Source organism: Theropithecus gelada, chromosome 10 (assembly GCF_003255815.1).
Source record: "Theropithecus gelada isolate Dixy chromosome 10, Tgel_1.0, whole genome shotgun sequence".
NCBI classification, from domain to species: domain Eukaryota; kingdom Metazoa; phylum Chordata; class Mammalia; order Primates; family Cercopithecidae; genus Theropithecus; species Theropithecus gelada.
The window spans coordinates 65,022,559-65,044,633 of NC_037678.1; the positions used below are offsets into that span (position 1 = coordinate 65,022,559).

Consider the following 22,075-nt stretch of genomic DNA (forward strand, 5'->3'; position numbering starts at 1 on the left):
CACCACTTACTGGTTTCATGGCGTTATTCCAGTCCCTTTACCTCTCTGGGCCTCAGTTGTTCTCATCTGCAAAATGGGATCGGTAAGAATCATGGCCTCCTAGGGTTGGTATGGGGATTAAGGAAGTCATTGCTCATGAAGAGCTTGGCATAGTGCCTGGCACTCAAGAAAATCTCTGTTAGTTGAATGAATATAGTTCTTGCACTTGCATGATAATTCTGCAAGAAGCATCATGGAGAGGTGACTCCACAGGACATAGGCTCTGGAAACAGATAGACCTAGGTTCAAATCTGTTGTAGATGCCTGAATTTGTATGCTGGCTTCACCACTTGCTAGCTGTGTAACCTTGGATCAGTCAGTTTACTTTTCTGTTTATTGAAAACAGAGATGATAATAATACCTACCTCATAGAGTTGCCAGGAAGACTAAACTAGAACACAGGGCTTAGCAAGGTGCCTGGCATAGTGTAAGAGCTCAATGAATGTTAGGAAATGAAAGTTAGTTAAAAACAAGCCACATCCCATGCATAAGAATTCACAAAACAGAGAAATGCAGTGGCAGGCTTTGCAAACAGAGGGAATAGCAGGTGCGAAGCCTCAGAGGCATGAACGGGCACAGCATTATGAGAAGACTGGAGTCAATAAGGCATGGCTGAAGCAAAGAGCGAGTGGTAGGAGCTGTACAGCAGATGTGGACAGGAGGAAAGTCATGCAGAGCCTTGAATGCAGTCTAGGGAGCTTCAACTTCTCTCTGAGAGCGATGGAGAGCCACTGAGTGTTTTAAGTAAGGGAGGGACATAGTCATATTTGGACAATGAGCTCTTAGTCCCTATGAGGGCCTTGGCAATCAGGGCCAGATGTTTCATTAAATGGATGGTAAAACTGAGACCCCATATGGAGAAGGGCTTTCCTGGTGCCTAGGGTGAGGCTTCAGCAGGTCCAAGGTCAGAATCCTAGGCTTGGCCCAACCATCTCTCTTCTAGTATTCCTGGGCTTGGGTGAAGGCAGAAAAGACCCAGCATCCATGGACCCCACTGGAGCAAGGAACTGAGTGCTGCACACAGAACAGCCAGAAAAATCCCCCTGGTAAACAACAAACAGCATTTAATTAACTTGCAAGTCTGGGTCAGCTGGGTTGTCTTGGCTGGGGTAGCTCAGCTCTGCCAACTCCTCCTCCCAGGACCAGCAGGCTATGCTAGGCATGTTCTTGTGGCAGTAGCTGAGGCGCAAGCAGGCAAGCCCAACCACAGAAGCCCTTATCAAGCCCCTGCCTGATGCACTGCTGCTCTCATCCCATTGGCCAGAGCAAGTCCTATGGCTGAGCAATGTCCACTCAAGTCACAGTGGGAGGGCACTGCAAGGTAATACGGTAAAGAGTGGGACGTACAATTGGGGCATGCTGGGGAGGAAGTAAGGCGTTAGATTCATCGGCATAGCTACAATAGGTGCTCTTTAGAGGCTTCCCAGGCCTCCAAGCCCCCTTTCTGCCCTCAGACATCCATTTGTCACCCTAGCCATGGCCCCCAGGAAGGGGTGGGAAGAAAGGCCACCAGCATTTCCTGAGCACACACACCAAGCACCGTGCTACGTGCTCTGCAAGCCCATGTTCCTGAATGCACATGTCTTCCCAGCCTCTCCTGCCATGCCTCTCTCCCCCTTGCCCACCCCTCGCTGGCTGCACTGCTAACACCAACATTCAAAGCTCCCCTGTGCTTCCCTCCTCAGGACCTTTGCTCATGCTGTGCCCTCTGACTGACACATTCCCCTCTGTCTTCACTCCCTCCAAGGCAGACTGCTTCGCATCTCCTCTGAAATGCCTTCCCTGGCCACCCTGTCTCAGTATCTGTTTATTCTCCACCACGGAAGCTCTTGTTTGTTGTCTTCATAGCTCTCATCACTGTCTGCAGTGGTGCATTCATGTATTTGGTTGATTCATGTCTGTCCCTCTCAAGACTGTAAGTACCATAAGGGAGCATATCTCTTGGACCTTGTGCAGGGCCTTCCACACTGTAGACATTTAGTAAATATTTTTCAGAAAGAAGGAAGAGAAAGAGAGGGAGTGAAGAAGGAAGAAAGGGAAGGAGGGAGGGAAGGAGAGATGATGAGGTAAGAATTCTTCATGCCCATTTTACAGATCAAAAGAGGTTCAAATGCATGAAGTCCCTTATCCATAGGCCCACAGTCACACCATTAGGAAGCTGCAATGTAAACTCAAGCCTAAGAGACCCCTCTCTACTCTCCCCTCTATTCATCCCTCTAGACCACGAATTATAAAAAATGATGTTAACCATACAAAATATAGTCCACCAGCCAGGTGCGGTGGCTCTCACCTGTAATCAACACTTTGGGAGGCCAAGGTGGACAGATCACAAGGTCAGGAGCCTGATCAACATGGTGAAATCCCGTCTCTACTAAAAATGCAAAAATTAACCAGGCATGGTGGTGCTTGCCTGTAATCCCAGCTACTCAGGAGGCTGAGGCAGGAGAATCATTTGAACCCGGGAGGCAGAGGTTGCAGCGAGCCAAGATTGCGCCACTGCACTCCAGCCTGGATGACAGACCATCTCAAAAACAAAACAAAACAAAAAATATTTATATAGAAAGTCAATCAGGCCAGGCACAGTGGCTCATGCCTGTAATCCCAGCACTTTGGGAGGCCGAAGGAGACAGGAGTCCAGCAGTTTGAGAGCAGCCTGGGCAACATAGTGAGACCTCACTTTATTAGTCAGGCGTGGTGGCATGCACCTGTAGTACTAGCTACTCAGGATGCTGAGGTGGGAGGATTGCTTGAGCCTAGAAGGAAAAGGTTGCAATGAGCCTGCCTGCGTGACAGAGAGACTCTATCTAAGAACAAGAAAATAGAGATAATCACATAACAAATGCTCATCTGCCCAGCACACAGCTTAAGCACTAGAACATTATGAGGAACTCTGAGAGCTCCTGACCTCCCTTCCTGGACCTCTTCCCTCCTTGCCTGTCTCCATAGAGGTGGCCATCATCTAAAATGGGCTGTTCCGCATTTTCTGTGACCCTCAGCATGCCCCAAGCTTATTCTCACCTCAGGGCCTTTGTTCATGCTGCCTGGTGTACCCTCCCTTCCCTTCCTCAAATCCTTCCCATCATTCAAGACCCAGCTCCAGTCCTGCCTCCTCCATGACACCTTCTCTGCTTGATCCAGTCTGAGGTCATTTCTCCTGGGCAGTTCATTCTCATGTGCGCCTTGAGGCAAGTAAAAATTAGGCTTGTTCAAATGCTTGCTGCTGTAAGTTGAGGCTGATGTCGCTGCCTTAGTCTAAACTGTGATCTGCACAACCAACAGCTTGCTCGAATGTTCCCTGTGGACATTTTGCAGTAAGCCTCAAACCAAATGCCCCATCAGCCCTCAAAGCCTGTTGCTCTCTCTGTTTTCTGGGCTCTTGGGGATCAGCCCCACTACCCACCCTGCTACTAAGCCCAAAGTCTAACTCCTCAACGCACCCTCCCCACCAGTCAAGACACCATTCATCCCACTCATCCCAGCACTTCTGTCTCCTGCTTCCTCTCCACCACCATGTCCGATGCCCTAGTCCAGCTACCATCCTGTCTCTCTTACACGACAAAAACTACCTTTCTGGTCTCCTCGCTTCCACTCTCACACTCTTACAATCCATTTTCCAGACATCAGCCAGACTCTTTTAAGAATACAAACATTATGTTAAATGAAATAAGCCAGAAACAGAAAATTAAACACCACATGTTATCACTCATCTGTGGAAGCTAAAAAATGCTAATCTCATAGGAGTAAAAAGTAGAGCACACGCTAGCAGAGGCTGGGAAGGGTTAAAGGGGTGGGGATAGGGAGAGTTTTGCTGGAGGATACAAAATTGCAGCTAGATACCAAGAATAAGTTCTAGTGTTCTATACCAGTATAGGATGACTAGAGTTAACAATAATATATTAGTTTCAAATAACTACAAGAAGGATATTGAATGTTCCCAACACAAAGAAATGATAAATATTTGAGATGATGGATATGCTAATTACTCTGATCTGACTGCCATACATGATATGTATCAAAACATCATTAATGCCCCATAAATATGCACAATTACTATGTGTCAATTAAAAAATTGTTTAAAGATTACAAACCAGATAATGTTGCACCTCGTTAAACCCCTATGCTGGCTTCCCAGTGCTCTCAGAAAGAAACCAAACTCCTTATCATGGCCTATGAGGTCCTGCGTGGTCTGGGCTCTGCTCATCCTTTGGCCTTATGTATTGATTTATTTTTGTAGAGACAGGGTCTTGTTGTGTCGCCCAGGCTGGTCTCAAACTCCCGGCCTCGAGCAATCCTCCTGTCTCGGCCTCCCAAGTAGCTGGGAGTACAGGCGTGAGCCACTACACCCAGCACATGGCCTCATCTTCTTCACCACTCCTCCTCCCTAACCTTGCCCTGCTCACATGTCCCGTGAACCCCCAACCCCCAAGCCCAGTAGACCTTGGCCACCTGTGTCCCCTGCCTGGACCACTCTCTCTGGCTCTTTGCCTAATTACCTCCTAACACTTCCACCACTAGGTCTCCACTCAAAAGTTATCTTCTCAAGTCAATGCAAGTCAAACTCCCATTATCATGTGCTAAAAGCCCTAGGAGCCTCTGCTGTAAGGCACCTATCATTGTTGAAATCTAACATTTCTTTGCGTGATTCTTGGATTAATGTCTATCTTTTCCTCTAGAATGTGAGTCTCATGAGGGCAGGGACTGTGTGTCGTTCACTGCTATATCCTAAGATCTCCATCCAGCAGTCAGTAGCAGGCTCAAAACTATTTGTTAAATCAATGAATGAATAGAACTGCAGTAACTATGTGTGTAGAGGCACACTGCGTGAAGATCACAAGATTATGGAGGGGCAATTGGCAGGACTGGGGTACTGATTAGATGGGGAGGGGGAGCTGGCTCCCATTACCCTCAGTGTTTGCTCAGTCTCCTGTATGCAAACAATACCCCAATCATGATGACTGTGACCATGGCCCCCTACATCCATGGTCTCCAGCCAGGCTGCTGCCTTCTTGGTCCTGCTGCCTCCTCAGTCCCTGGTAATGCTGGCACCTTCAAGAGAGGGGACAGAAAGGGAAAGGAGAAAGGGGGAGGAGAGGGGAGAAGAGGATGAGAGGAAGAAGAAAAAGAAGAGGAAGAAGAAAAAGAAGAGGAAGAATCTTCCATTCTCTCTGTTTTTTATTATTTTGAGATGGGGTCTCACTCTGGTGTCCAGGCTGGAGTGCAGTGACACAATCTCAGCTCACTGCAACCTCCAACTCCCGGGCTCCCTCCTACCTCAGCATCCTGAGTAGCTGGGAGTACAGGCACACACCACCATACCTGGCTAATTTTTGTATTTTCTGTAGAGACAGGATTTCACCATGTCATCCATGCTGGTCTCAAACTCCTGGACTCAAGTGATCTGCCTGCCAGGGCCTCCACTCTCTCTTGAGCTCACTCCAGTCAGGCTTAATCCCCCTCCACCTCTCAAAAACTGCCTTGGCCAAAGTCACTAATGACCTTTAGGCTGCTCGCCCAATGGTGAGTCCTCTGTTTTCATCTTACTGGCCCCTAAAGCAGTAATAGATACAATGGATCATGCTCTTCTTCTGGAAACACTTTCTCCACTTTCCTTAGACTGGGGCTCCTCCTACCTCACCAGCAGCTGCTTCTCTGTACCCTTCCTTGTCTACCTCTTAACTTCCCACGTCTTCAGTCTGGGGCCCCAGGGCTCAGTCCTTGGTCCTCCTCTCCTCTTCATCTACTTTCACTGCTTTGGTGATCTTATCCAATCTATGACTTTAAATATTAATGTCAGGCTGGGTGCGGTGGCTCATACCTGTAATCCCAACACTTTGGGAGGCCGAGGTGGGTGGATCACTTGAGGTCAGGAGTTCAAGACCAGCTGCCCAATATGGTGAAACCATGTCTCTACTAAAAATACAGCAAATTAGCTGAGCACGGTGGTGCGTGCTTGTAATCCCAGCTACTTGGAAGGCTGAGGCAGGCGAATCGCTTGAACCCGGGAGGAGGAGGTTGCAGTTGAGCCAAGATTGTGCCACTGCACTCCAGCCTGTGTGACACAGCACAACTCTGTCTCAAGAAAAGTAAAAAACTTAAAAATATATTAATATCATCTGTGCCCTGATGTCCCCTAAGTCATAGCCCCACCCAGAACCCCTCCTCCAGACCTCTAGATCTGTCCTAGCAGATCCCAGCAACCCTTGACATCCCTAGGCTTGATGTTTCCCTCCAGTCTTCACCTCCATCTTCATATGGTATTAGTGTCTTCACAGCATCTTCCCTCTGTGTATTTCTCTATGCCCAAATTTCCCTCTTCTTATAAGGACACCAGTCATTGGATTAGGACCCACCCTAATCCTGTCTGACCTCATGTTAACTTCATTATATCTGCAAAAACCTTAGTTCCAAATAAGGTCACATTCACAGGTTCTGGGTAAACACAAATTTTAGAGGGACACTATTTAACCAGTAGAGCATTCCATGCCACATCTCCCTGTGGAATGCCTCATAACATTTCAAACTTAAAATGCCCAAACCTGAACCCCTGAGTTTCCCCTTTCTCCCCCACTAATCTACTCTTCTTTACCCTTCTTTATCTCAGTAAATGACTCCTTCATCCTTCCAGCTATTCAGGCCCAAAACCTCAGAGTCAGCTTTGACACCTCTTTCTTTCACACCCCACGTTTAATCCAACAGGAAGTGCTGCTTGTTCTACCTGTAACACGTGTCTAGAACCTGACTTCTTCTCACCACCGCCTTGCTCCAAATCTCCATCGTCTCTTACCTGGATGATTTGTAATGACCCCTTCACGGGGCCTCTAGCTTCCACCATAACACCCCTCAGACTGTGTACCACACACTGGCCAGAGAGATCCACTTGAAATGCAAGTCATACCATGTCACTCCTCTGCTCAAGACCCTCCCATGTTGGTTCGTCAGATAAAATACAAGATGCCCAGTTAAATTTGAAGTTCAGATAAACAGCACATAATTTTTATTATAAGCATATCCCATGCGACACTGGGGACATACTTATATGAAAATATTTTTATGTGCTTTATCTGAAGTTGAAATTTAACTGGGCATCCTTTTATGGATTTTGTTTTTTTCAGATTAGGTCTCACATCATTGCCCAGGCTGGAGTGCAGTGGTGCAATCAAGGCTCACTGCAGCCTCAACTTCCCGGGCTCAGGTGATTCTCTCACCACAGCCTCCTGAGAAGCTGGGACTACAGGCACATGCCACCATATTCATATTTTTTGTAGGGGTGGGGTTTTGCCATGTTGCTAAAGCTGATCTCAGACTCCGGGGCTCAGGCAATCTGCCCACCTCAGCCTCCCAAAGTTCTGGGATTACAGGCATTAGCCACCTCGCCTAACCATCATCCTGTATTTTTATTTGGCAAATTCAACACTCATACTCCTGTGGCTCCCATCTCATTCAGAGAAATACCCAGAGTTTTTACAATGGCCTACTTCATGTCTTTCTGCTTTCCTCCTTTCTAACACAGCAGCAGCTGTGCTGGCCTCCTTCCAAACCTGAAATACACCAAGCTTACACCTACCGCAGGACCTTTGTCTGGTATGCACAACTCCTGAATAGTCACATGACTTCCTCCTCACTTCTTGCTGGTCTTTGCTCAAATGCCCCTCCCTAAGGCCTTTTCTGACTACTCCATGTATCTACTCCCCCTGGGTCCCTTTCAATCTTTTTTTCTGCTTTATTTTTCTCCATAGCCCTTGTCATTTTCTAACATACCATATATTTTACTTATTTCTCTTCTTTATTATCTATCCCTTGATTAGAATGCCATGAGGGCAGGGATTTCCATCTGTCTGGCTCACTGCTGTCTATCAGACCCTACAACAGTACCTGTCTTATAAGAGGAGCTCAACAAATACTTGTTGAATGAATAGCTTTCAGTTTCTTCATCTTTAACGTAGGAATACCTCTCCAATCATGGAGTTATTATGAGGATCTTGTGAGTTAACAAAAGTAGGGAGGTGCTTAATAAATGCTCCCTCCTAAACTAGGTTCCCTGCCAACTCATAGATTTGATAGATTTATAGTTAAGTCTACCCTGAGTCGTCTACCTTTGAAGTTGCTGCTGTCCTCCTAGTGGCAACTGCTGGAATTACAGGCATAGTGCCCCTGGAATTATTAACCTGTTATTAGGGACCAAGCCTAGCAAATCCCCTTTAAAGGCTGGCAAACGTAAGCCCAGGACTCCTGAACAGAACTCCCAGGAACAAAGCAGCCACCAACTGTCTCAGAGACCCCTCCCATATTCCCAGGCCCACAGCTGCCTGCTGCAGGCTTCCATATTTCCCAGAACCTGCCTCACTCCTGAGTCTGGCTTTCAATTCCGTCTCACTGCCTTTGCCTTCATTATCCTCCGCCTGCCATGGAGGGGTTAGTTAAAGTGTCAGGAGCGATGTCATTTACAGCCTCCTGTTGCTAAGCAACAGACCCAGGTGAGCCCCTGAACTTCTTTCTCCACAGCTGAAATGTATCTAGTGGAGTGATGGGGGCCCTGACTGAACTAGTTCATCACTCAGGACAAGCTGCCAGCCTGGTGGCCCTGTCCCTCTTGGGACCCAGACAGGACTGATCCAGGGCTCTAGGCTCCACTGTTTTCAGATTTCCCTAATTAATCAGTGCTGCCCGGAGCCTCCTGGGTGTCCAGCCCCAGGGAGCACATTCAGGGCGGAGATGAACCAGACCTGGGCCTCCCTGTCTCAGCGTGGAGAAAGATTCCCAAACAGGTCATTATAATCTGGGATGGGGTGTCACATGAGGGAGACAGACTTGCTCTGCCTGCCAGGGATGCTCCCCAGAGAAAGTGACTGTTTACACTGAGTTTTGAAGGATGAATGGGAGTTGGCCTGGGACAATTGAGGGGAAAGGGCTTTCCAGGTGGGGACACAGGACATGCAAATATCTGGAAGCAGGAAAAGCCCTGGCTCCTTCTTTCAGCAAGGGCTCCTGCCTTGGAATGGTGGGAACAGTGGAGGGGTCTAGACTCTAGCACCCACCCTGTGGCCAACTCTCTCTGTGACTTCAGTTCTATCCCTGTTCCTCTCTGGACCTGAGTTTACAATGGGATGCAGGGAGCAAGGACAGGATGAGATCAATGTTTAACTAAGTACAACATGCGTGCTGCTGGGGATATACCCTAGGTTTGGAGGCGTTCTGGGATCCAACTTCTTTGTTTGAATACTTTGAATTTACTTTAAGTAGCGCTAGAAAAAATATATATAACTAGGCCGGGAGTGGTGGCTCACGCCTGTAATCCCAGCACTTTGGAGGCTGAGGTGAGCAGATTACTTGAGGTCAGGAGTTCAAGACCAGCCTGGCCAACATGAAGAAATCCTGTCTCTACTAAAAATACAAAAATTAGCCAGGCATGGTGGCATGCGCCTGTAGTCCCAGCTAGTTGGCAGGCTGAGGCAGGAGAATCACTTGGACCTGGGAGGTGTAGGTTGCAGTGAGCCAAGATCACATCACAGCACTCCAGCCTGGGCAACAGAGCAAGATCCATCTTTAAAAAAAATATGTGTGTATGTGTGTGTGTGTGTGTGTGTGTGTGTGTGCGCGCGCGCGCGCGCATGTGTGTATATATATATATAGTACATCATAACAAGTAATGTTTCATATTCCTTTAAAATATTTTTTAAGTTATTTTAAAGAAATGTATTAAGTAACTAATAGTACAGGTGGTAGCTAAGGGGTAATCCGGGAATGCCCAAGATTCCAGACACACTAAAATCAGTCTTTGAAGACTATTTCTGCTCTGCTAGCCATACAAGGACTAACACTGCCCACTGCTCTCTGTCACTTAGCCATGGCGCCCAGGGCACCCCAGGCGAGATTATCACCTTCGTTTCACTGATGGGTCACCGAGGCCCAGGGGAGTCACTCAGCAAGTCTGTGGCTTGGGGAGCTGGGCTTTGAGCCTCTGCTCATTCCCCTTGCCACACAGACATCACTCGTCTCCCCCAACCCCTACTCCCAGCATGGGTGTAAGCTGAATTTTCACTGAAAGCACCCAGAAGCATATCTGCAAGGTCAGTCGTGCTGGAGACAGTCTGCCATGAGACTTTGGACAAGGGGCTTCCCTCTCAGGGCTTTGGTTTTGCCATCTGTACAGTGGGAGAGTGCCCAGTGAGATTGGGTGAGAATCAGGGTCTTCTCCAGCTATGTGTTCTTGGAGTCAGAGTTTCTGAGAGCCTCTGAATGTCCAAGAAGCTGGAGGGACAGACAGGTGGAGGAGGAGGCAGAAACAGCCTCCCAGGCTTCTTGCTGTACAAATTGCTCCAAACTTCAAAGGGCCCAAAGACCCAGAAAGATGCTTCTCAGCATTATCTTGGGCAAGATTCTTCCATCCTTCTGAGATATCTGGCTTTGTTCAGGCCTGATTTATGGGATCTTCTGAGAATACTGCTTCCTCCCTGCCTCCCGGTATAGGTGTCTGACTGAGAAGATAGCTGTATTAATCCGTTCTCACATTGCTATAAAGAAATAACTGAGACTGGGTAACTTATAAAGAAAGGAAATTTAATTGGCTCACAGTTCTGAAGGTTGAACAGGAAGCATGATGCTGGCATCTGCTCGGCTTCTTGGGACACCTCAGGAAATTTACAATCTTGGCAGAAGGTGAAGGGGAACCACCTCCTTACATGGTGGGAGGAGAAGCAAAAGAGTGAGGGGAGAGGTACTACACACTTTTAAACCACCAGATCTCACAAGAACTCACTCACTAGCACAAGGACAGTACCAAGAGGGATGGCGCTCAACCATTCATGAGAAATATGCCCCCATGATCCAGTCACCTCCCATCAGGCCCCACCTCCAACATTGGGGATTACAGTTCACTATGAGATTTGGAAAGGGACACACATCCAAACGACGTATGTAACCAGTCATCAGATTTGCCTAGGACCAACAGCTTCCTGCGATGTAAGACTTTAAGTTAGTTTTTTGTTTGTTTGTTTGTTGAGATAGGGTCTCATTCTGTCAACCAGGCTGGAGTGCTGTAGTGAGATCTTGGCTCACTGCACCCTTGACCTCCCAGGCCCAAGTGATCCTCACACCTCAGCCTCCTGAGTGGCTGGAACTACAGGCATGCACCATCATACCCAGCTAATATTTTAATAATTTGCAGAGATGAGGTGTCACTATGTTGCCCAGGTTGGTCTTGAACTCCCGGACACAGGTGATCCTCCCGCCTCAGCCTTCCAAAGTGCTGGGGTTACAGGCACAAGCTACACAACCGGCCAAGAGTTTAAGTTTTAAAACTGGGATTGTCCCAGTCTAACTGGGATGAGTTATGACCTACTACCTCATGCAAGGCCTTGCTAAGAGATTTACTCTCATCTCCTCCTGGAGTCCTCACAACAACCCAGAAGGTAGGGCTCATTGTCCCATTTTCCAGACGAAAAAAGCAGAGACTTAGATGAGAAATGACTTGCCAGGGCCACAGCTGCCAAGTGGTGGAGCTGATTTTCAAACCCAGGTCTGGGAGTATGGGAGGTACAAGCACTTGATACAAAACCTTCAGTGGTCCAGGATTCTCAGCATTTGCATAGGATAGGGTGGAAGCAGAGAGGAGGTGGGTGACTCTGACTCAGTATCAAGGCCCTTCTCTCTGGGGTTCTCTGTGTCAAAAATAATATTGTCTTTTTTTTATGAAGGTTTGAGACTTGGGTTATGGTGTCAGCCCCGCCCCTAACTTGTTGGGTAACCTTGAACAAATCACTTGCTTCTCTGGGCCTCAGTTTTTCCTAACTAGAAAATGAGAAAGTTATCTTAGATCCCCTTTAAGACTACATTGCTATGAAGGAGGCTTAGAGAGCAAAGGTTGAATTGACTCTTTGCTTTACAGATGAGGGAAATTGAGGCCCAGAGAGAGAGGACTAAGTCTTGCATTTGCACCTGACTATGATAGAGGAGAATGAGATCAAAACTGGAAGAGAAACAGAGCCAACATGAAAAAAGATACAGAGAGGCAAAGAGATATACACAGAGAGAAGGAAGATGGGTGAGAGTCAACCATTGACTTTGTTTGGTTTCTAGATCCAGCCATGCCTGAAGTCTACTTGGACTTCCTAGTAGTTAAGTCAATACGTTTCTTCTTTTGCTTAAGCTAGCTTGAGTTGGGTTTCTGTCACTTACAATCCTTAGAATTTATGCCAGTTACTATGTCCTTCCATTGAGGGATCTGGGGATACGTGTATTAAGTAGTTAATTAATTCATCCATTCAACAAACATTTATTAGCATGCACTCTGTAGTAGAGAATGCACTAAGGGCACAGTGTGGATATAGCGATAAACAAGATACATTAGGGCCTCAAAGGACTCACAATCCAGTTGGGGAGGCAGATAGGAAAATAAATGAGTGCGATGGAGTGAGATAGAAGTCTGCAGAGAGAAAGAGAGACAGAGAAACCATGTATCAGAGAATGAGAGGGTGAGACACCCTGAGGGTGGCCAAGCAGGCCAGCAAAATGATGGAAACAGTAGTGTGCCTCTTGGAAATGATGTAAAATGGGTGGGCGGCGATGTGGAAAGGGGTGAGGGGGCAAAAGGAGGAGGAGAGATCTGTGGTTGGGGCCACAGAGGATTCAAAGGTGGATTAGCACCTGCTGTGTGTTTAGTCCTAGGTGGACCTGGGTATTTCCATAGTGAAGAAGACACGAGAGCAAGTTCTCCAAGAGTAGGACCTCCCAGGTTGGTAGATGGTGCCCAAAGCCCACAAATAAGGGCACTGGGATGTGATGGGGGCTGGGGAGATGTCTGTCTGTTGAGATCCTAAGGGAGTGGTCAATTCTAAGTGGGAAAAAGGATGTCAGATAAATTTTCTTATGAATATCTATGTAAGGCTGGGTGCGGTCGCTCACGCCTATAATCCCAGCACTCTGGGAGGCCAAGGCGGGTGGATCACATGAGGTCAGGAGTTTGAGACCAGCCTGGCCAACATGGCGAAACCCTATCTCTACTAAAAAAAAAAAAAAAAAAAAAAAAAAATGTATTGTCATCCCAGCTACTCTGGAGGCTGAAATAGGAGAATCACTTGAACCCGGGAGACAGAAGTTGCAGTGAGCCAAGATCGTGCCACTGCACTCCAGCCTGGGCTACAGAGCAAGACTCCATCCCCAAAAAACTCATCCCCAAAAAACACAAAAATCTATGTAAGTAGGGTCTTTTAAACAGAGGCGAGCGGGCAGAGATGGGTGGGTTTGGAGCAAGATGGACAGGAGCATGAAGCCATTGGCACAGCCAGTCATGTCTGGATGTCTGGGCAGCAGAGTGGCCCCAAGCAGGCAGACTGGGTGCAAATTCCTCTCTGCTGTTGCTTCCTGTTGGTTTTCCCCAAAACAGATCCTGAGACAAGGATTTGGGTGCACATGGTCTATCTGGGAGGTGGTCCTAGCATGTTGAAAGAGTGGAGATGTGAGACTGGGAAGGGAAAGAGGTTAATACGGTGTGCTCGTGAGCAGGCAACTGGAGGTCATCCTGCTGAGGACTCAGAGAAAGTGCACGCAACATTGTCCCTGCGAGGGACGAGGAAGCGAGACTCCTCCCCATTGATTGAGGGCTGCTCCTGAGGTTTGAACTCTGTGACTTCTGAACTGCCCCTGCTGGCTGAGCAGCCTTCAGGAGGCCAAAGAATGCCCTTGGGTGAGGCATGTCCAAGAGCCGTCTACTGGTGACCCCCAGGGAAGACGAAAAAGGCAGCAGAGCACCAAGAGCAGCTGCCTCAGCTTCTTGTGGGCTGTGTACACTTAGCTTCTCTGTGCCTTGGTTTTCTTGCCTGTAAAATGGGGCTGAAAATAGTACCCCCACCACAGCAACCATGAGGATGTAAAATGCTTAGCACAGGGCCTGAGACATGGCTCCGAAAATGGCAGCGAGTATGGTTTCTGAGAACTACGAGTAGCTGTGTGTGGCTGGAATAGACAGTGGGGGTAGCAGGGGCAGCAAGAGTGAGGGGGAAGGGAGAGCAGCAGTGGCATGGGGGAGCCTTGCTTGTCAGCACAGGTGATGAGGTCTCAACCAGAGCATGGTTGACATGGTTTGGATTTGTGTCCCTGTCCAAATCACATTTCAAATTGGGAGAGGGGCCTGGTGGGAGGTGACCGTATCATGGGGGCGGATTTCCCCCTTGCTGTTCTCATGATAGTGAGTGAGTTATCACAAGATGTGATGGTTTAAAAATGTGTGGCACTTCCCTCTTCGGTCTTTCTCTCTCCTGCCACCATGTGAAGAAGGTCCTTGCTTCCCCTTCACCTTCCGCCGTGACTGTAAGTTTCCTGAGGCCTCCCAGTCATGCCTCCTGTGAAGCCTGCAGAGCGGTGAGTCAATTAAACTCTTTTTCTCATAAATTACCCAGTCTCAGGTAGCTCTTTATAGCAGTGTGAAAACGGACTAATACAGTGGTTGAGGGATGCTAGGGAGGGGGATGAGGGAGGAGGGCCACTGGGTGTGGGGTAGACAGAGAGTAGGGAGTTCAGGATGGCTGCCATCTGGCCCACCAGGACATCCCTGAGTCTCGGTGTTCATTCGCACAGTGTCTCCACGACTTCTCTATACCAACCACCCTCCGGGGAGGTGGATCTCAGCCTGCAAAGAGCTCTTTGTGCAGGCAGGGAGATAATACTTGAGCAGAAATGATAAGTTGGGTAAAACCCATCAGAAAGCCATCAGAAGGAGGCACAGAGGGTGAAGGGAGCTCGAGGGGAGGGAAGCATCGCTTCTAGACGGAGAGGTCAGGAGATTCTCTGAAGGACGGGTATTTAGGATCTGGGCCTTATGGGAAGGATGACAAGATAGGCAGGTGAAGTGAGGGTGAGGCCCAGCCTAAGCAAAGTCAGAAAGGTGGGAATGTACAGGAAGTGCTGCAGGTGGGTCAGTGGCAGTGAGTCAGTGACTGCAGCCCCAAAACCCAGACCTCCCCGTGGAACTCTCTTTGGGATTAAAGTTATTTTGGCTTGTCCAGTTTGAGGCTATATTTGTGTGTAAAACTTTAATGTGCATGGTGTAGGTGAAACCGTGGGGAAAACAGTTCCTCCTCCTCCAAATACCAACAATGTATATTAGCACAAGCCTATAGGGGTGTGTTGAGTTGGGTTCCCCAGAAGCAGACAAGGATATCTGTGCAAGTGGTGTATTAACAGAGTGCTCCAGGCTAGGCACGGTGGCTCACATCTGTAATCCCAGCACTTCGGGAGGCCAAGGCGGGCGGATCATGAGGTCAGGAGTTTGAGACTAGCCTGGCCAAGAAACCCCGTCTCTACTAAAAAAATTTTAAAAATTAGCTGGGCCTGGTGGCAGGCACCTGTAATTCCAGCTACTCAGGAGGCTGAGGCAGGAGAACCACTGAACCTGGGAGGCGGAGGTTGCAGTGAGCTGAGATCGCCCCATTGCACTCCAGCCTGGGCGACAAGAGTGAAACTCCATCTCAAAAAAAAAAAAAGAGTGCTCCCAGGGAAGACTGGGGAGGAAGTGCGGGAGGCAGGACAGGAAGGGAAGGAAGCCCAGCAAGATGCATTGGTTATTTATTGCTGCATAACACATTAGCCCAGACTTAGCATCTGAAACAACAAGCAGTGATCATCTCAGTTTCTGTGGTCAGGAACCCAGGAGTGGCTTCATTAAATGGTTGTGTCTCAGGGTCTCTCGGGGGTGCAGGCAGTCAAAATGTTGGCTGGGGCTCACTCAATCACCTCAAGACTCAACTAGGAGGCCGGGCAGGCGTGGTGACTCACTCCCGTAATCTCAGCACTTTGGGAGGCCAAGGCAGGCAGATCACTTGAGGTCATGAGCTGAAAACCAGCCTGGCCAACATGGTAAAACCCAATCTCTACTAATAATACAAAAATTGCCATGTGTGTTGGTACATGCCTGTAATCCCTGCTACTCGGGAGGCTAAGGCATGAGGATCGCTTGAACCCATGAGGTGAAGGTTTCAGTGAGCCAAGATTTTACCACTGCACTCCAGCCTGGGCAACAGAGCAAGACCCTGTCTCAAAAAATCAAAGGCTCAACTTGGGGAAGATCCACTTCTAAACTCACTCTTGTGAGTGTGGACAGGCCTCCAGTCCTCACTGGCTGTTGGCCAGAGACATCAGTTCCCCACCACTTCAGATGGCAGATGGCTGAAGTATCATGGCATATCATATCATGTTATATCATGTCATATCATATCATGTCATATCATATCATATCATATCATATCATATCATATCATGGCAGCTTGCTTGCCCTAGAGAGAGACAGCCCTGAAAGGGAGAGAGAGAAATAGAGGATCACCCCAAGACAGAAGCCATAGTCTTTTTTTTCTCGTTTTTTGAGATGGAGTCTTGTTCTTGTCACCCAGGCTGGAGTGCAGTGGCATGATCTTGGCTCACTGCAAACTCCGCCTCCCAGGTTTAAGCAATTCTCTGCCTCAGCCTCCCAAGTAGCTGGGATTACAGGTGCCTGCCACCACACCCAGCTAATTTTTGTATTTTTAGTAGAAATGGGGTTTCACCATGTTGGCCAGGCTGGTCTTGAACTCCTGACCTCATGATCTGTCCACCTCAGCCTCCCAAAGTGCTGGGATTACAGGCATGAGCCACCGCACCTGGCCCACCATGGACTTTTTATCACTTCATCTTAGAAGTGACATCACATCACAGCCTACACTCAAAGGGAAGGGATCACACAAGGGTGTGAGTGCCAGCAGGCAAGCCCCTTAGGGCCATCTTAGAGTGCACACCTACCCCAGTGAGACTTTCAGCAAAGTCCCAGCCTCAGCCATGTCCCACAGGGAGCTCTGGAGTGTAAAACAGTCTCCAGGCAAGGAAACCGGGCTTTCACACTCCTGTCCCAGTCTGTTGTTGATAAGTCCCCCAAGGTGGAGTTTAACAGCCGGGCATTTCAGGTTCGTTCCATGGACAAGGCAGCTCCAGTAGCTGAAGAATAGGCCTCCAACGAAGGTCATGGGCATAAACTCTTCTCTTACAGCAACTCATGGTCAGATGCGGTGGCTCACACCTGTAATCCCAGCAATTTGGGAGGCCGAGGCAGGCAGATCACTCGAGGCCAGGGGTTTGAGACCAGTTTGGCCATTATGGGGAAACCCCATCTCTACTGAAAATACAAAAATTAGCAGGGCGTGGTGGTCCACACCAGTGGTCCCAGCTACTCAAGAGGCTGAAGCACAAGAAACACTTGAATCCAGGAGGTGGAGGTTGCAATGAGCCAAAGTTGTGCCACCGTACTCCAGCCTGGGCAACAGAGCGAGACTCTGTCTCAAAAAAAAAAAAAAAGTACGCAGAGGTTGGGGGAAGCACCCCAAACCTGTAAAAAATCCAATGGGCTCTAGAGAGAGCATCAATAGTAACCCCTTAAAAGTGGGTAATTTGGAAACATTTACCAACATCAAGAATGCCTGTATCCTTTAATCATCAACCTTACTTCTAGAAATTTATCTTACAAACTCACTGAAGAAACACCGTGAATATCCATTAGTAGGGTCTGGTTAAATAAATTATGGTCTATTCATATACTGGATTATTATACAGCTGCTAAAAGAACTAATATGGGCCAGGCATGGTGGCTCATACCTATAGTCCCAACACTTTGGGAGGCCGAGGTGGGTGGATCACTTGAGGCCAGGCGTTCAAAACCAGCCTGGCCAACATAGGGAAACCCTGTCTCTATTAGAAATGCAAAAATTAGCCATGTGGGGTATCGCACACCTGTAATTCTAGCTACTCAGGAGGCCGCAACAGGAGAATCACTTGAACCCAGGAGGCAGAGACTGCAGTGAGCCAAGATCATGCCACTGCCCTCCAGCCTGGGCAACAGAGCGAGACTCTGCCTCAAAAACAAACAAACAAACAAACCCTAATATGAAAGATCTCCTAGACACATCATTAAGTGAAAACAGCAGAGTGTAAAATATTAACTGTATTGGAAACAAAGGAATTATCTGTGTGTATCTGGACTTGCAAAGGGATGGGAATTTTCAGGTGACATAAACAATACATTATTATTGGTGAAAGGGACACTGAGAGCCTGGGGTGGGAGGGAGATTTTTCAGCTTATGTCTTTAGCAATAATTGAATATTTAATTGTGTGCAGTGGCACAATCATAGCTCACTGCAGCCTTGACCTCCTGGGCTCAAGTGATCCTCCCAGCTCAGCCTCCTGAATAGTTGGGACTAAGGTACACACCCCCATACCTGGCTAATTTTTAAACTTTTTGTAGAGATGAGGTCTTGCTGTTGCCTAGGCAGGCCTCGAACTCCTAGACTCATGTGATTCTCCCACCTCAGCCTCTCAAAATGCTGGGATTACAGGCGTGAGCCACCGCACCCGGCATTGCAATAATTTTTAAATTGATTTTTAAACAAAAGAGAGGGTGAATCTGGAAACTCAAGTCCCTAGAAGCCACACATATGTTTGTGACTCTTCCTGTCACCTGGTTCTGTGCTATGGGGGCCCAGCAGAAGTGGTTTCTGACCCAGCCCAGAGTTGTCCCCGGGAAAACTGGTTTGCTTCAATGAGATTGTATTGCCTGTCTAATTTGTTTCTGCTTTGTGTTTTATAATTTGCTCTGAAGATTAAATTGTATTTTTTATTTTACTCTAAATTTTTTACAATAGCCGTTGGCCAAAAGCATTAATGATCTGATTTTGAGAGCTGTGTAAATTACCAGCCTGCACCAGCCCATTTCTGTCTTGCCCTGTCTGGGTTGTCCTCCCCAGAGTCCCCTCTGGAGATCTGAGGAGCAAATCCAACCCCATGACTCCCACCCCTGCTGAAAGCTGCCATGACTCCCCACTGCTCTCAGCATAAGCAATAACAATAAGAGTACCACTCACTGAGTGCTGCCTACGGCCCCAGCCCTGAGGCTCATGCTTTACATGGGTTATTGCCTGGAGATTTCACAAAAGCCCTGGGAGGCAGAAATCATCTAAACCAGCAGTCCCCAACTTTTCTGGCACCACGGACAAGTTTCAAGGAAAACAATTTTCCCACAGAATGGTAGTGGGGTGGGGGAGTGATTTTGAGATGAAACCATTCCACCTTAGATCATCAGGCATTGGATTCTCATAAAGAGCACATAACCTAGATCCTTCACGTGCACAGTTCCCAACATGGTTCGTGCTCCTATGAGAATCTAATGCTGCTGCTGATCTGGCAGGAGGCAGAGCTCAGGCAGAGTAATGCTCACCTCCTGCTATGCGGCCCAGTTCCTAACAGGCCATGGACCCGTGCCAGTCTGTGTCCCCATGGTTGGGGACCCCTGATCTAAACAATTTTAAAGGTGAGAAAACTGAGTCACAGAGAGGTGGAGTTATTTTCCAAGTTTACACAGCCAGGATCTGGCTGAGCCCAAATCTGAAATCCTATTTGGCTCAAAGGGCTGAATCTGGGTTGAGAGAACACATAAATAGGGCTGGAGAGTTCAGTAGGAGCAGATCTCGAAGCACCTGGTTGCTGAGGCTGAGGATAATGGGATCCAGAGGAAACAAGGACCCTGAGTCCTCTGGTCTCTGTTTGGAATGATCTCGGGTGCCCCTTTCAAGACCTGCATGGTCATTTCCCTCCAAAAAGTGTTTCCTGCTTTTCTAGTCCATGGTTATTCATTCATTCGTTCATTCATTCAATAAATTCACGTGCCAGATGCTGTTAAGCCTAGGGACACAGACCCAAATCAGACATGGTCCCACCCTCCAGGAGCTCTAAACTCTATATTCCAGGAGTATAAACCGACAGTGACAATTCAGAGATCCATGTTTAGGTTAGAGGAAGCTTGGGGAGCTGGGGAGTTGTAGGAGTATAAAGGAAATATCCAAACAGTCTGGGGAGAGGGGTTGGGGTCCAGAAAGACTCCCTAAGCAGGTGTCGCCTCAGCTCAGCTCTGAAGGTGGCAGATACCAAGGTGAAAGGAGGAAAAGGGATGGGAAACAGGTCAGAAAGAACATTCCGAACAAAGGGAACAGCATGTACAAAGGCTTGAAGGAGAGATTCTTGAAAGAAGAAACTGCCCGAATTGTCTTCTGCCAATTCCCCAGTGCCTAGAACATGGTCAGGCACACAGTGGATGCTTAATAAGTATCAGTTGAGTAAATAAAGCATGGCATGTTCAGGGGGCTGCAGGTGATTCAGGGCAACTAGATGATAACCTGCAAGGCAAGGAGAGATCATGCATGCAGAGGCTGGGGAGTTCCATAGGGGCCAGATTAGGAAAGGTCTGGAATGGCAAGTTTAATTCTGAGCACCAGAGAGCTATTGATGGGTCTTGATTTGGGACAGGGGTTGGCAAGGAGGGTGCTTCATTGGAATGGTTTTGAAAGACGCTCTGGTTCATCATGTGGAAAATGACCTAGGAGGGGCCAGTCGCGATGGCTCATGTCTGTAATCCCAACACTTTGGGAGGCCGAGACAGGATTGCTCGAGCCCAGGAGTTCGAGACCAGCCCGGGCAACATGGCAAGACCCTGTCTCTACAAAAAATACAAAAATTGTCCAGGCATAGTGGCTCATGCCTGTAGTCCTAGCTACTCAGGAGGCTGAGGTGAGAGGATTGCTTGAGCCCAGAAGTTCGAGGCTGCAGTGAGCTGTGATTGCATCACTGCACTCCAGCCTGGGTAACAGAGTGAGACAAAAGAAAGAAAGAAGCAAAGAAGGAAGGAAGGAAGGAAGGAAGGAAGGAAGGAAGGAAGGAAGGAAGGAAGGAAGGAAATAAATAAATGAGCTCAATACCCCAAGCAATGCCTGCAACTAAGGATTCCTCCCAGGGAGATCACAGCCCATCGGCGTGGCTCAAGAGTTTGTGAACTGCAAAATCCAGCCTGGGAAGGTGGTTGTGTTCAACAACCCCACCGTCCTACAACTCCCACTAGTAGCTGTTGATATCACAGCTACTAACCATAACAACGAGATTCAAGATTATTTGAAACAGCTCATGGGAGCAAGAACGGTGCCTTGAGTCTTTATTGGTAAAGATGGTACAGGTAGATGCAGTGATCTAGTCACTATGCAACACAGCGGGGGACTGCTGACATGGTTAAAGCAGACTGGAGCTCTACAGTAACCACAGAGCAGGCCCCACACTGATGCCCCTTCTCAAGAGCTGGATGCCATTGCAAATGATGACATCACTTCTTGGTGGATGAATCTGGGGGCACAAACAGCTTTTTTTTCTTCTTTTGGCTCAGTATTTAAAAGTGGATCAACTTGTTCTTAACCACAGGGCCAAGAAGGTTGACGGACCATCTTGGTTTTCTTCTGGATACGCTCTTTGGTTTTCAGAAGACTGTGACAAGTTCTGGCCCAGGATTCGCTCACTGACCCTCAATTATTCTTTGTCTTTGGCACACGTTTCCTACTGTTCTCCATGTGTCAACATGCCTCTACCTCTAAGCCGGTGTTTTTCAACTATGTCTATCCAGACTCCTTCTCCACAATGATGAATCCATAGTTTGTTTTCCGCTACTACCCATTAGCTGAAATCATTTCACTGCTTGACTTTATGGAGTTGGTGTTATGAAATCAGTGGGTATTTTGAATGTGTTCTTTCAAATTACACACATCTCTCCACTCAACCCTACCCCATCCCATCTCACCTTGAGAATCACTGCTCTGAACCAGTGTTCTCCACCTTGTCCTCTCACAGATCTCATGGGAAATGTTCAACAATTCTGTGAAAGGTCTCAGGACCCAATTGGAGAAATCATATGAAAAGTTAAGCATAGTTGATCTTGGTGTCACATGGATCAGAGGCACAATTGCAGAGGCTATGGTCATGTGGGACACACTGTTATTTAAGATGGCCATCCAGATAATCCTGAACACTGTGTATTTATTTGATTTAGAGTACCAACAAGAATTAAAGCACAAAATGTAAAATATCTGAGAAAAACTTACACCCCCCACCCCAAGAATGTATCTGTGAAAGAGCACCTCACACTTTGAAAACTGAGAATCCTTTATCATGAAGTTTGCGTGTTCTAGAATTATAAGATTGTTAATTTCCTTC

The 22,075-nt window shown here is 47.8% G+C and overlaps 1 long non-coding RNA gene and 1 pseudogene across 1 annotated transcript; both read left to right on the top strand.

Annotated features, from left to right (window-relative positions):
• Positions 1 to 1,079: 1,079 nt before the first annotated feature.
• LOC112632675 lies at positions 1,080 to 4,854 on the top strand. Its single transcript, XR_003121429.1, has 3 exons — positions 1,080 to 1,368; positions 1,996 to 2,105; positions 4,713 to 4,854. It is a non-coding gene; the product is annotated as an uncharacterized LOC112632675 (long non-coding RNA).
• A 136-nt stretch (positions 4,855 to 4,990) lies between these two features.
• LOC112632474 lies at positions 4,991 to 21,130 on the top strand (annotated as a pseudogene).
• The last annotated feature ends 945 nt before the right edge of the window (positions 21,131 to 22,075 follow it).